Genomic DNA, 12594 nt, shown 5'->3' on the forward strand with positions numbered 1-12594 from the left:
TGAGAATCCTCCACAGAACTTATTTTACTCCTCTCAGACTCCATCAAATTGATTCTGATAACTCTAGGCTATGTTTCAGAGGCTGCCATGCAGATGGCTCTATGGTCCACATTTTCTGGACCTGCCCTAAAGCTGACAAACCCTGGTCCAAAATCAATACCCTTCTCACAAGAGTCTTTGGTAGAGCTATCTCTAAGGACTCTCGAACTCTATTATTAGGCCGTAAATCTTCTCATATGACCCGTCCGGAGCATAGGCTTACACAACATATTGCTAATGTTACTAAGGCCCATATTTCAGCTTCCTGGAGGTCCCCACTTTTATCTTTTCAAAACATTATGAGAAACATAGACTCAACTATGGTCTCGGAGCGCATCAACGCCAGGATAGATGACAAGTTAGAAAATTTTGAGAAAACTTGGCTGCCATGGATAACTTTCCGGGGCTTGTCTGGTTTACAAACCTAGACCCCTCTTAGCTACTTCCTCTTCCTCTCGGGAACCCTAATTCCTCTAAGCTTATATAAAACCCTATAGTTATTAATAAATGTACCCAAACACATACATACGAGACCACATTTCTACCTAACCCTAAAATGTTATCAATAGCACTTGACTACCTAAGTAACAGCCACTGGAGCCTTTACCCTGGATTCCATATTCTATACTACCTTAATTAGCTATTACCATAACTACTTTGTTATTCTGTTTCTTTTTCGGTTTTCAATTTAACCTTTGCTATTATTTATGTTTTATATGGCATCTGACTATGCTTATCTGCTGGGGCCTATGTGTCCTGTAAGGTGTTTTTTTGTAAATTCTTTTGCATACCTGCTGTTAATTATGCTAAATAAAGAGATTTTTGACACCTAAAGCTGCGCTCTCCTTTCCAAACGCACCCCCCCAGCTCCCCATGGCCTATTCCGCATGCCAGGTACGACGGTGTCATGCCATTTTGGACATGTCTTGCCTCAGAGCCGAGAGTCACACCGGACCAGCACTCCTGGCCGCTTTGAACAAACAGGTGGATCAGTGGCTGACCCCACACCAACTGGAGATCGACAACGTGGTGTGTGACAACGGAAGCAATCACTTGTTGGCTTTGAATGTGGGCAGGTTGACACATGTGCACTGCATGGCACATGTGCTGAATCGTATAATCCAATGGTTTGTGTGTAAGTTCCCAGGCTTACAGAAGGTCCTGAGGCAGTCCAGAAAGGTGTGTGCATTTCAGGCGTTCCTACACGGCCATGGCGCGCTTCTCCGATATTCAGCGGAAAAAGAACTTGCCAGTGAAGCTTGATTTGCAATAGCCCGACTCGCTGGAATTCAACGCTCCTCATGTTTGACCGCCTGCTGCGACAGGAGAAAGCAGTCAACGTGTAGCTGTACAGCTACGGTGCTAGGGCGGGCTCTGGGTTGCTGGGGATTTTCTTTCAGAGGTACTGGACACTCATGTGTAATGCCTGCAGGGTCATTCGTCCATTTGAGGAGGTGACAAACCTGGTGAGTCGCAGCGAAGGCACCATCAGCGACCTGATCCAATACGCTTTCTTCCTGGAGCGTGCCATGTGTAGAGTGGTGGACCAAGCTGTAGAGGAGCGTGAAGAGGAAGAGTTGTGGGAAACAGAAACAGATTTGTTAACACCTGCGGCAGCAGAGAGGAGGGGGAGTCGTCGTCTGGGGAAGAGGAGTCAGAGGAAGGTGGCTTTGAGGAGGAGGTGGAAGAACAACCGCAGCAGGCATAGCAGGGGGCTTGTGCTGCTCACCTTTCCCGTGGTATTGTTTGTAGCTGGGGGGAGGAGGAGAACTTACCTGACATCACTGAGGAAGAGCAATGACTAGTAGGTCGGCATCCAACCTCGTGCAGATGAGGTCTTTCATGCTGTCCAGCCTGTTGAGGGACCCCCATATAAAAAGGCTCAAGGGGAATGACCTGTAATGGGTGGCAACACTACTAGACCCTCGGTATAAGCACAAAGTGGCGGAGATGTTACCAAATAACCAGAAGGCAGAAAGGATGCAGCACTTGCACAACAAGCTGGCAAGTATGCTTTACAGTGCATTTAAGGGTGATGTCACAGCACAATGGAAAAAAGGTGCCAGTAATCCTCCTCCTTCTCCCATGTCCACGCAGGCAAGGACAGGAGGCTCTAGCGATCTCATGGTGATGTCGGACATGCGGACTTTCTTTAGTTCAATGCCTCGCCGCAGCCTTTTGGATCCACCCTCCACGAACGCCTTAACCGGCAGGTAGCTGACTACCTGGCCTTAACTGCGGATATAGACACTCTGAGCAGCGTTGAACCACTGGACTACTGGGTGCACAGGCTTGACCTGTGGACAAAGCGGTCACAAGCTGCCATCTAACTTCTGGCTTGCCCCGCCTCAAGCGTCCTGTCAGAAAGGACCTTCAGCGCAGCAGGAGGCATTGTCACAGTCGCCTAGGTCAAAAAAGTGTTCAGTACTTCACCTTTATTAAAATGAATGAAGCATGGATCGAGGAGGGCTACCGCCTGCCCAAAGACTCGGTCCCCACACAGCATCTCTGCCTGCACGCTGCTGCTGCCACCACCAACAGGGTCCAGGACTCCAGGTGGATTCCTGAATTTTCAGTGGCCGCTACCAAAAATAATAAAAACATTTCTGGTGTGTACATGCCTAGTTTTTCTGGCTGCACTGTGGCTGCAACAACAAAACAAAAGGCATGTACATGTGTCAATTCACCTTCATAATCGTTACCTCACCACGGTGAAGGGGCTTGCGTATCACAATGAAGCAATGACTTATATGAGTGTGTTGGGGGCACACCTAATGTGGTTGTTGCTTCATTGTGGACAGACCAAATTTGATCAACTGGACAGTCACTGTTCTGTTATTGAGTTACCTCAGCCCGACCATATGGGCTGGAAAACCGCCATTGCCTGCACTCTCACCATCGTGCGCACCAGCACGGTCATCACTACACAAACAGCTGTTTGCGGTGGTGCATTAAACAGTGAGTTTGGTCTGTCAGTGTGAAGCAGTACACTACCTGATCCATGTATACACACGCAAGATGTTTTAAAACACTTTATGCCTCCAATTTAGGAATGCAATGTGATTTTTGTCCTTTAGGGATTACAACCCTACTCTGCGTCAAATATGTAATTTTCTCAGGGACTTTTGGCATGTATCCCACTCCAGCATGCCCCTCTCTAGGTGTTAGAGCCCCTGAAAAAACTTTTCCATCACTTTTGTGGCCAGAAATAGTCCCTGCATGTTTTAAAATTCACCTGCCCGTTAAAGTCTATGGCAGTTCGTCCCAGTTTGCGCAAACCTGAACTTTGTCAGAAGTTCGTGTTTTCAGTTCGCGAACCCAAAATCTGAAGTTAGGGTCATCTCTACCCTCTAGGAGCTGCAGGAATCCATTGAAATTCAATGTGCTGTGTGTGATCGACATAGATTACTCTCTGAATCAGTGATGCTCAACTCCGGATCCGGGAGATACCCGGATAGTTCTATCCGGATATCTCCCAGTAAACCTGTGTGGGCTGGGGCGGGTCAATCTTACCTGTCTGACGTGTTCTTCATCCATCCCTGGCACTTCCCACAATGCGGTCCACGCGGCGGTCACGTGACTACAAACACTTCCTCCTTCAACCCGGAAGGAGGAAGTGTTTGTAGTCATGAGACCGCCGCGTGGACTTCATCGTGGGAGGCGCCAGGGACGGACGAAGAAGACATCAGACAGGTAAGATTGACCCCCACGCCCAGCCCACACAGGTTTCCTGGGAGATATCTGGATAGCAACTATCCGGGTATCTCCCGGATCCGGAGTTGAGCATCACTACTCTGAATCAATTCCGATCATACGATCAGAGAGAAATAGGTTATTGTGCCACATCATGTGGCAAGCTTTTTACGGCCAGCTTTAGTTTAAAGCCTCTGTAACCACTGACTTTGTTAAGTCATACAAAACTATGCTACAAGTTTGCCAGTATATAGCCATGCCTGAGCTTTGGCTGCGCCTCATTAGAATCTGATAAGAGTGGGAAAGCTCACAGAGGTTTTATCCCTTTCGCATAATTACCCAAAATGACAAAATTAAGCTTTGCCAGGAGATTAGCTTTAGATAGGAGTTATGAAATAAACAGTATGGAACCAGGCTCTGTTGTTCTACTGCAGGGCAATCAAATGACTTGTTATGCAATATTCATGACAGCATACTCGAGAGTGTGATCCACTTAGCATAACTGCCTGTATTTCTCACGGCAAGAAGATCTACATTTATACTGAACTGTTCCACCTCCAATGTGTAACATCAAACTGACTCACATCAAATCAAAGGAATGTGCAATGATGCATATATAATAATAGTCATAGGGCCGTATGCAATTCACTTTTTTCAACTGAGTTTTCTCCTACGTGATATTTTCACAAACTTGTCATAAAATGCATTTTAAGTCACCAGCAAGCAAGAAAATACTCAGAATACATTTGATAGTACTTTTTTCACCAACTTTTGGGTAGTTTTTCAATTGTAAGATGCTGAAAAGTTATTTTAAAGAGAGGCCCATATGCAATTCACTTTTTCACCTGAGTTTTCTCCTAGGTGATATTTTCACAATTTGTAAATAAAAGGCCTTTTAACTACCAGCAAGCAAACATTTACTGAAAATAATTTTAATAGTACCTTTTCACCTACGCTTTGTCACTTTTTCCATTGAAAATTGATAAAAAGTTATTTTAACTGGAAGATGAAAAATTATCTACTAGGAGAAAACTCAGGAGAAAAAGTGAATTGCATATGGCCCCTAGTCTCTTAGTCAGAGATTTCCTCAACGGTCATGAATATTATTGTCCAAAGTCATTGCAGATATGATAGGATGCCTGAGAGAGGCAGTAGAAATCTTACATAAAGGTGGATTACAGAAGATATTGGCTTCAATTCACTAAGATTATGCTGGAGATAATAAGGCAAGAGAAAACTTGCCACCACACAGTGAGAGTGTTATCTCTTCATTCCTTAAAGGGAACCAGAGAGGAACCATATCTAAAAAAATGAAAAAGCAGTAATACATACCTGGGGCTTCCTCCAGCCCCATACACGCTGATCGATCCCACGCTGCCATCCACCGCTGCCTGCATCTACGAGAACTGGCTCTCGTCCCTGACATCATCGGAGCCGGGCTACACAGGAGAAGTGCGCCCTCTACGTATCTCTCCATACACTCCTGCAGAGATACGCAAAGAGCGCACCTCTGCTACGCTTAGACTGGCTCAGACTGACGGATCAGCGTGGAGCCGGTTCTCGTAGCTACGGGCAGAGGACGGCAGCGGCGTGGGATCGATCAGCCCGTATGGGGCTGGAGGAAGCCCCAGGTATGTATAACTGCTTCATTTTTTTCAGCTCTGATTCCCTTTAAGTTACCTACTCTGTAGTTATTTTCACACACAGTTAATTAACAGCCTGCCTTTAACTTTAGAATTCTGGAGTTATTTTAAGGAATGAAGAGTTACCGTAACCTAAAGACAGAAGAGTTAACTTTAGGTTTGCCTGAGGTAAAATGTTTCCTGAATACTACATGCCTCATCACCATGGTGATAACTATAGAATTGTTATTAAAGACAGGAGATGAGCTTAGTGAATTGAGGCCATTGTATTGTGTGCAAACCTCTGATTTTGATCATGTCATTGTTGGACCAAGTCACTCCCCTAAAGATCTGGTCTACGGATGTCAAGTCTGCCTCTCCCCAGCAGGTAGATACAGTACTGCTCTATGTAGTGTGTGGTATATGTAGTATGTGGTGTATAATTATGTTTCACAGTCTTTCTTGATTAACAGAGCTTCCAGTAGGAGAGATAAGCAGATCCAGCAGCTCAGCAGAGACGAGCTAGCACTCTCGATCTCTTAAGAACTGCAGATATTTTTGGTCATTTAATAGTTCAAGAGAAATGGAAGACTTACATTGATTTTTGTAATATTCTACACATACTTTAGCTATAAAATTAGAATATTTTCAGAAGATTTATTCCAGGCTCTTAATCATCTGAAACTGTAAATGCCTTGAGTGATGCTGGTCCTTGTGAACTGACTAGATGCGGTCAATAGATCCAATAAGGATAATGCTACCCTAAAAGTCAAAATTCTGATAGGCAAGTACACACATGGCTAAGCTAAAGGCTTTAACATGAAGAGACATTTCCCAATTAATTATCCTTGTATGTCTTAATACACTACATACGCCCAATCAATGTCCCCGACAGGGATCATTACCCAATTCCTAGAGCGACGTTGCAGGGCAGAGGCTGTCATACACATGCTGGAATATTGGCAGAGGAGGTCATTAACAGCCCCCTCGGATGAGTTTCATCTAAGGTGTGTACAGAGCTTACAAAGGGTCTGACAGATTTAAAGAATGTGCCAATTATCCGGGCAATAACTGGTATATTGCCGCTGCTCATTAAAGGAAATGCAAGGTGAAAGTAAACTAATTGAATAAACAAGTGCATCTATCATTCTTCTAAAATGACTTTTTAAGATATTCCACAGTTTTATTTTAGATTTAAATCTACTTTTTAAGTTTCACTGTTGTATTGTTTTTGCTCAATGACACATTCATTTTAGTATGCCAGAGCTGAAATCTATGAAATATTGACCCCTTTTTTCTCTTTCCTGCTCTCAGAAGCCATTTTCTGCTAGGAAAGGCCCAGTGCACACCAAAAACCTCTAGCAGATCTGCAAAACGCTAGAGGTTTTTGAATGAAATTTTTTAGAGCGATTCTATGCATGTTTAGAGAGGTTTTCTAAACATGCCTAGCGTTTTTTTAAACGTTTTTGTGTAGCAGATTTTATATTTTGTTACAGTACAGCTTTTACTGAACAGCTTCTGTAACAAAAACGCCTGGAAAACTGCTCTGAACTAGCATTTTTCAGAGCGGTTTTCCACTTACCTATACTTTAACATTGAGGCAGAAATGCCTCAGAAATCTAAAAAATGCTGCAGCCCCACAAGTTTGCGTTTGTGGAAAAAACAAACCGCTCTGGTGTGTACCGTACTTTCACTTTTATTAGCCAGGCGGTTTTCCCCCTGCAAGCCAGGGGCGTAGCAATCACCATAGCAACCATAGTGTTGCTATGGGGCCCGCCCGAGCCCTACGTCACAGGGGGCCCGCAAGGACCTGGAGGGGTGGCAGCATGAGGGGAGAGCTTGGTGGCACATCAGTGGGGAGGGGGGACGGGCCCCCCCTCCCTCACCTCGGGCTCTCCCCTCTGCATTCCCCTCCAGCACTGATTATGCAGGCGACAGGCGGCGGGAGATACATACCTTCTGTGCGCTCCACCGATGCTCCTCTCTCTAGCCTCTGACGCGACTTCCTGTATAAACAGGAAGTCGCGTCAGACACTAGAGGGAAAACCATTGGAGCACACGGAAGGTATGTATCTCCCGCCGCCTGCATAATCAGTGCTGAAGGGGAGCGCAGAGCCCGAGGTGAGGGAGGGCGGCCCATCCCCCTCCCCACCGATGTGCCACCAAGCTCTCCCCTCATGCTGCCACCCCTCCAGCACCCCAAAAACGTCCCTGAGCGGGCCCGGGGGGAGGGGGGGCCTAACCTAACCTGGGGGGTGCCGCCTGTCACTCAATACCTAACTGGGGGTCCCTGTCACTCACTAACCTGGTGGTCCCTGTCACTCACTACCTAACTGGGGGTCCCTGTCACTCACTACCTAACTGGGGGTCCCTGTCACTCACTACCTAACTGGGGAACCCCGTCACTCACAACCTAACCTGGGGGGCACCTGTCACTCACAACCTAACCTGGGGGGCACCTGTCACTCACTACCTAACCTGGGGGTCCCTGTCACTACCTAACTGGGGGTCCCTGTCACTCACTACCTAACTGGGGAACCCCGTCACTCACAACCTAACCTGGGGGGCACCTTTCACTCACAACCTAACCTGGGGGGCTCCTGTCACTCACTACCTAACCTGGGGGTCCCTGTCACTACCTAACTGGGGGTCCCTGTCACTCACTACCTAACCTGGGGAGCACCTGTCACTCACTACCTAACCTGGGGGGCGCCTGTCACTCATTACCTAACCTGGGTGTCCCTGTCACTCACTACCTAAACTTGGGGCTACTGTCACTACATACACTGGGGTAGGGGGGGGGGTACCTGTCACTACTTACACTGGGGGACTCCTGTCACTGCCTGAACCGGGGGGCTCCTGTCACTGCCTGAACTGGGGGGCTCCTGTCACTACCTAAACTATAAGGACCAGCCAGCCCAGCATCTCCACCAGCCAACCAGCCCAGAATCACTGTCAAAAAGGCCACAGCATCACCACCAGTCAGGCCAGCATTTACTTCAACCAGCCAAGCACAGCCCAGCATCACCGCTAGCCAGCCCGGCCACCGCTTCACCGCCAGCCAACCCAGCAACAGCATCACTGCCAACCCAGCCACAGCATCGGCCACAGCATCACCGCCAGCCAACCCGACCACAGCATCACCGCCAGCAAGGCCACAGCATCACTGCCAGGCCTTTCAGCCCACACATCATCCCCAATCCAGCCAAAAACAGTATTGCCAGGCCAGCCAGACACAGCAGCCAGTAGAGGAGTATTCAGAAGCCAGGTGAGAGGTGTCTACCATATTAAGGGGGCATTCTGCCTATTTATGTGAAATGCTGTCTATTTATGTGCTTCGTGACTGCTGAATTTGTATTGTTGGGGGCCTCATGATTGCTGAATTTGTCTTGTTGGGGGCCTCATTATTGCTGAATTTGTCTTGTTGGGGGCCACATGATTGCTAACTGCGAGACTATGGGAAAAGCTGAATCATCATCATATGAGACAATAGCATTAAACCTACTTTTTTAGCTTTTTAAAACAGAAAATAAAACTGGGAGGTTATTAAAAAAAAATAAAAAAAAAAAATGAATACATTTTCAGGAGTAGGAAGAATGAAATGGTTTATCTTCACAGTTTACTTTCAACTTGGATTTTCCATAATGTTCATGTATGAGTTAAAACGTTTATACAATATTTAGTTTAAATTGCTGTTGCCACAAGGGGGCCCAGTGATTTATAGTTACGCCCCTGACTACTACCTAAACTGGGGACACCTATAGATCTGGCTACTTATGCTGTACTTAGAGGGGTGTGGGAATGTTGGGGTGGAGGGTCCTGGAGGAATGTTTGGGTGGGAAGTCCGAGGTCCGTGGGGTTGGAAGGTCGTGTGGAGGGGGGCATAAATTCTTGCTATGGGGCCCAGTCATTTCTAGCTACGCCCGTGCTGCAAGCGTTTTAAAAAACGCTCCAGAACCGCTTTGGTGTGCACCAGCCCAAAGTGTTTTATAGTTGTAATTTCTTCTTAGTGATGGTCACACTGTAGTCTGACCCATCCTGACAGGAACTGCCACTTACATAACTGATGTTTAACTCTTTCAGGCAGAGAAAGAAAAAAAAGGAACACAGCATAGTTATTTGAGTGCTAGGTATTGTACATACACATGTCTATCTCATCATGTCACCTCAGGTATCCTTTAATGCAAAAATTAGAATTTTTTTTCAACACTACAGGAAAATTGACTTGAAGGAAAATGACAAGAGTGATAAAAGATCTCACTTACCAGAAAATGTTAGAAAATCTGAACTGGTTTAGTCTAGAGAAAAGACGCCTTAGAGAAGATCTAATTAACATGTATAAATACATCAGAGGGCAATATAAAAGCTTGGCAGATCGTTTTTTTTTGTCCCTAGGCCAAAGGATAAGGAGACAAAACCTACGTATGAAGGGAAAAAGTTTTTACCACCTATTTATAAAAGGGTTCTTTTTACAGTAAAAGTGGTTAAAATGTGGAACATATTATTGGAAGCAGTTATAGCAGATTTTATATCTGCATTTAAAGAGGTCTGAAAGCCAGCATTTCTACTTTGCTCTAAAATATTCCTCATAGCTTGAAAGCTACTACTTCAGAATTTTTTTTAGCAGGAGATCACTAAAATGGTTAAAGGGGAACTGAAGTTAGAGGTATATGGAGGCTGCCATATTTATTTCCTTTTAATTAATACCCGTTGCCTGGCAGCCCTGCTGGTCTATTTCTCTGCAGTAGTACCAGAAACAAGCATGCAGCTAGTCTTGTCAGATCTTACTTTAAAGTCTGAAACACTTGATCTGCTGCATGCTTGTTCAGGGGCTATGGCTAATAGTATTAGAGGCAGAGGATCAGCAGGGCTGCCAGGCAACTGGTATTGCTTAAAAGGAAATAAACATGGCAGCCTCCATATACCCCTCTCCTCAGTTCCCCTTTAAACAAAAGCACTTTGTCCTGCTATTCAGCTTGAATCTGCACCCAAACTGTAGATAACAGTATCTTTGTTTACATTCCAATGTGTGTAAACACAGTTTAACAAGTGAAAATGAACTATCTGTGCTTCAGACACACACACAGTTCAGAAAAGCTCAGACGTTAGATGTTAATATATAATAAAAAGCAGTTTGAATAAAATGCAATGCCAGCTTTCAGGGTACGATAAACTACACTTTGGAAACTTGTAATTTGTAAACAGCCAATATTACTTATGCACAAAAGCAAATATGATAACTGTATGAGTAATAAAATGTAGGAAAACATTTTTATTGAATGTTATGTCAGTTTCAGACCACATTAAAAGGGGCTAGGATGCTTTGATTGCATTCAAGGACATCCATGGCTATAATTACTAGGTCATTCCTGGCAGTGCTGATCCAAAATAGAAATTGAATTGGTTCCGAATACTTGCATCGTATATATATGCCCCCGAAAAATTAATTTCGGGACCAGGAGCATATGTATATGCACTTCATTGTTTTTACTTTCAAAATCCCCATTATCGTTCCACCAAGCACTGATCGGTGAATGGGAACGTGTATTATCAAAGTCGATAAAAGTACCTGTAAATAAATAAGCCAGTGATCATTCATTGAAATGAAAGTAAAAACACACACTCACTTCCTGTGTACTGTTCTATGTACACAGGATAAAATGTGAGGACATCTAGTGGACAAAAAGTAAAAAAAAAGTAAGAATACATAACAAGATACATTCCCTATAATTATTAAAGCGAACCTGAACTCTTGCACAGGAGAGATGGAAAACACAGAAAAATCCACCGTGTGGATTCTCCCTTCTCAGCAGGTAATCAGCTAGTGTAACTTGAGCTGACAACTGTCTGTCTAAGCTTTTCTGTGCTCCCAGCTAACCAGGAAGTAACTACACTGCGGCATCTCCGTAGGAGCTCTATAAGCGGTAACAAGGATTGCTTTCTTTAAATGTTATTATGCTGTTGCTTTTTTTTTTTTTTTTTTTTTTTTTAATGTTTTGTTAATTGTTTTCCTATAACCCTTCAGGGCAGGTGAACATTGAGATAGGGCTCCAACCCCAGAGCAGGAATCACCCAACAAGCTCTCTATAAAATGTATTACCCAGATATCCCCACCTCAGTTGTGTGTCTCCTGCCCTGGAAACATGAGCTCTTTAGGGATCTGCTAGTCAGCAGTCAAGTAGAGCTGAGGCTAGTTCTGTCCCAGAGGATTTTGTTGCACTTGCCTGGAAGGGTTTGTGATAACTGTGTGAACAATTTCCTTCTCTGCTGATTGCAGAGCCTCCCAACTAAACTACATGAGCGGTGAGAGTGTTCTGGGGGAAGACAGCGTGGCTAAGCCATGATGGAGATCGTAAATGCAGAGGTGGGGCTGTTCTACCGGAGGTGGATGGCTTTGGAAGCGCTTCCGCCTAAACGAGTGACATCGCGGCAGGAAGCCGCGTCACGTTACTGTCTGCACGGTTGAAAGAACGCTGTACGAGTCCATCTATGCCAGTTCGTTTGCTGCATGGTGAACGATGGACATGAAAGCAAAGCAGAAAGACACCGGAAAGGAAAGCAGGCTGGCCAACAGTCGGAGGACAGTGTACCGCGTCTGATCACAGAGGTCTGTGTTTGGTTAAGCGTAGAGGTAATATGTAGCTGCGCTGATCTGAGGTCTGATAGATATGCTTTTTAAAACTATGTGCAAAGTTTTTATGCATGCGTTTTATACTATTGCTTATATGCTGGCCAGCAGTACGCTGTGCTTGAGGTGTGATTTTCAGCAGTATTGAACTAGTATAACATTGATAATGATTTTTTTGCTAGGTACTTTTCGATTTATGTTAATCCTATGTGCTGCAATATATATATTTATATATAGAATCCCCTAGGCTGGGTGCTAATCTAAACTTTTTTTGTAGCACTCTTTATGGTTTGCAATCTGTATGCTGTTTTCAGAATATGATTTAAAGCATCAGGTGCACATTAACCTCCTTAGCGTTCTGACGAGCTGAGCTCATCCAGTAACGCCGGAGGGCACCGCTCAGGCCCTGGTGGGCCGATTTGAATCATTTTTTTTTAAACACGCAGCTAGCACTTTGCTAGCTGCGTGTCTCTCCGATCGCCACAGCCGATCCGCCGCTACCAGATGTGAAAAAGGGCCCCCGCAGACCCCGTGCGCAGCCTGGCCAATCACCGCTATGGGGTGGATCGGGACTCCCTGTGACGTCGATGACGTCATTCCGTTCGTCGCCAT

The 12594-nt window shown here is 45.2% G+C and overlaps 1 protein-coding gene across 2 annotated transcripts in view; it reads right to left on the bottom strand.

The window, feature by feature from the left end:
• IDH1 (isocitrate dehydrogenase (NADP(+)) 1) overlaps positions 1-12594 on the bottom strand; it is a 270398-nt gene that overhangs the window by 13618 nt on the left and 244186 nt on the right. The window lies entirely within an intron of this gene.

This window comes from Hyperolius riggenbachi, chromosome 7 (assembly GCF_040937935.1).
Source record: "Hyperolius riggenbachi isolate aHypRig1 chromosome 7, aHypRig1.pri, whole genome shotgun sequence".
In the NCBI taxonomy this organism is placed as follows: domain Eukaryota; kingdom Metazoa; phylum Chordata; class Amphibia; order Anura; family Hyperoliidae; genus Hyperolius; species Hyperolius riggenbachi.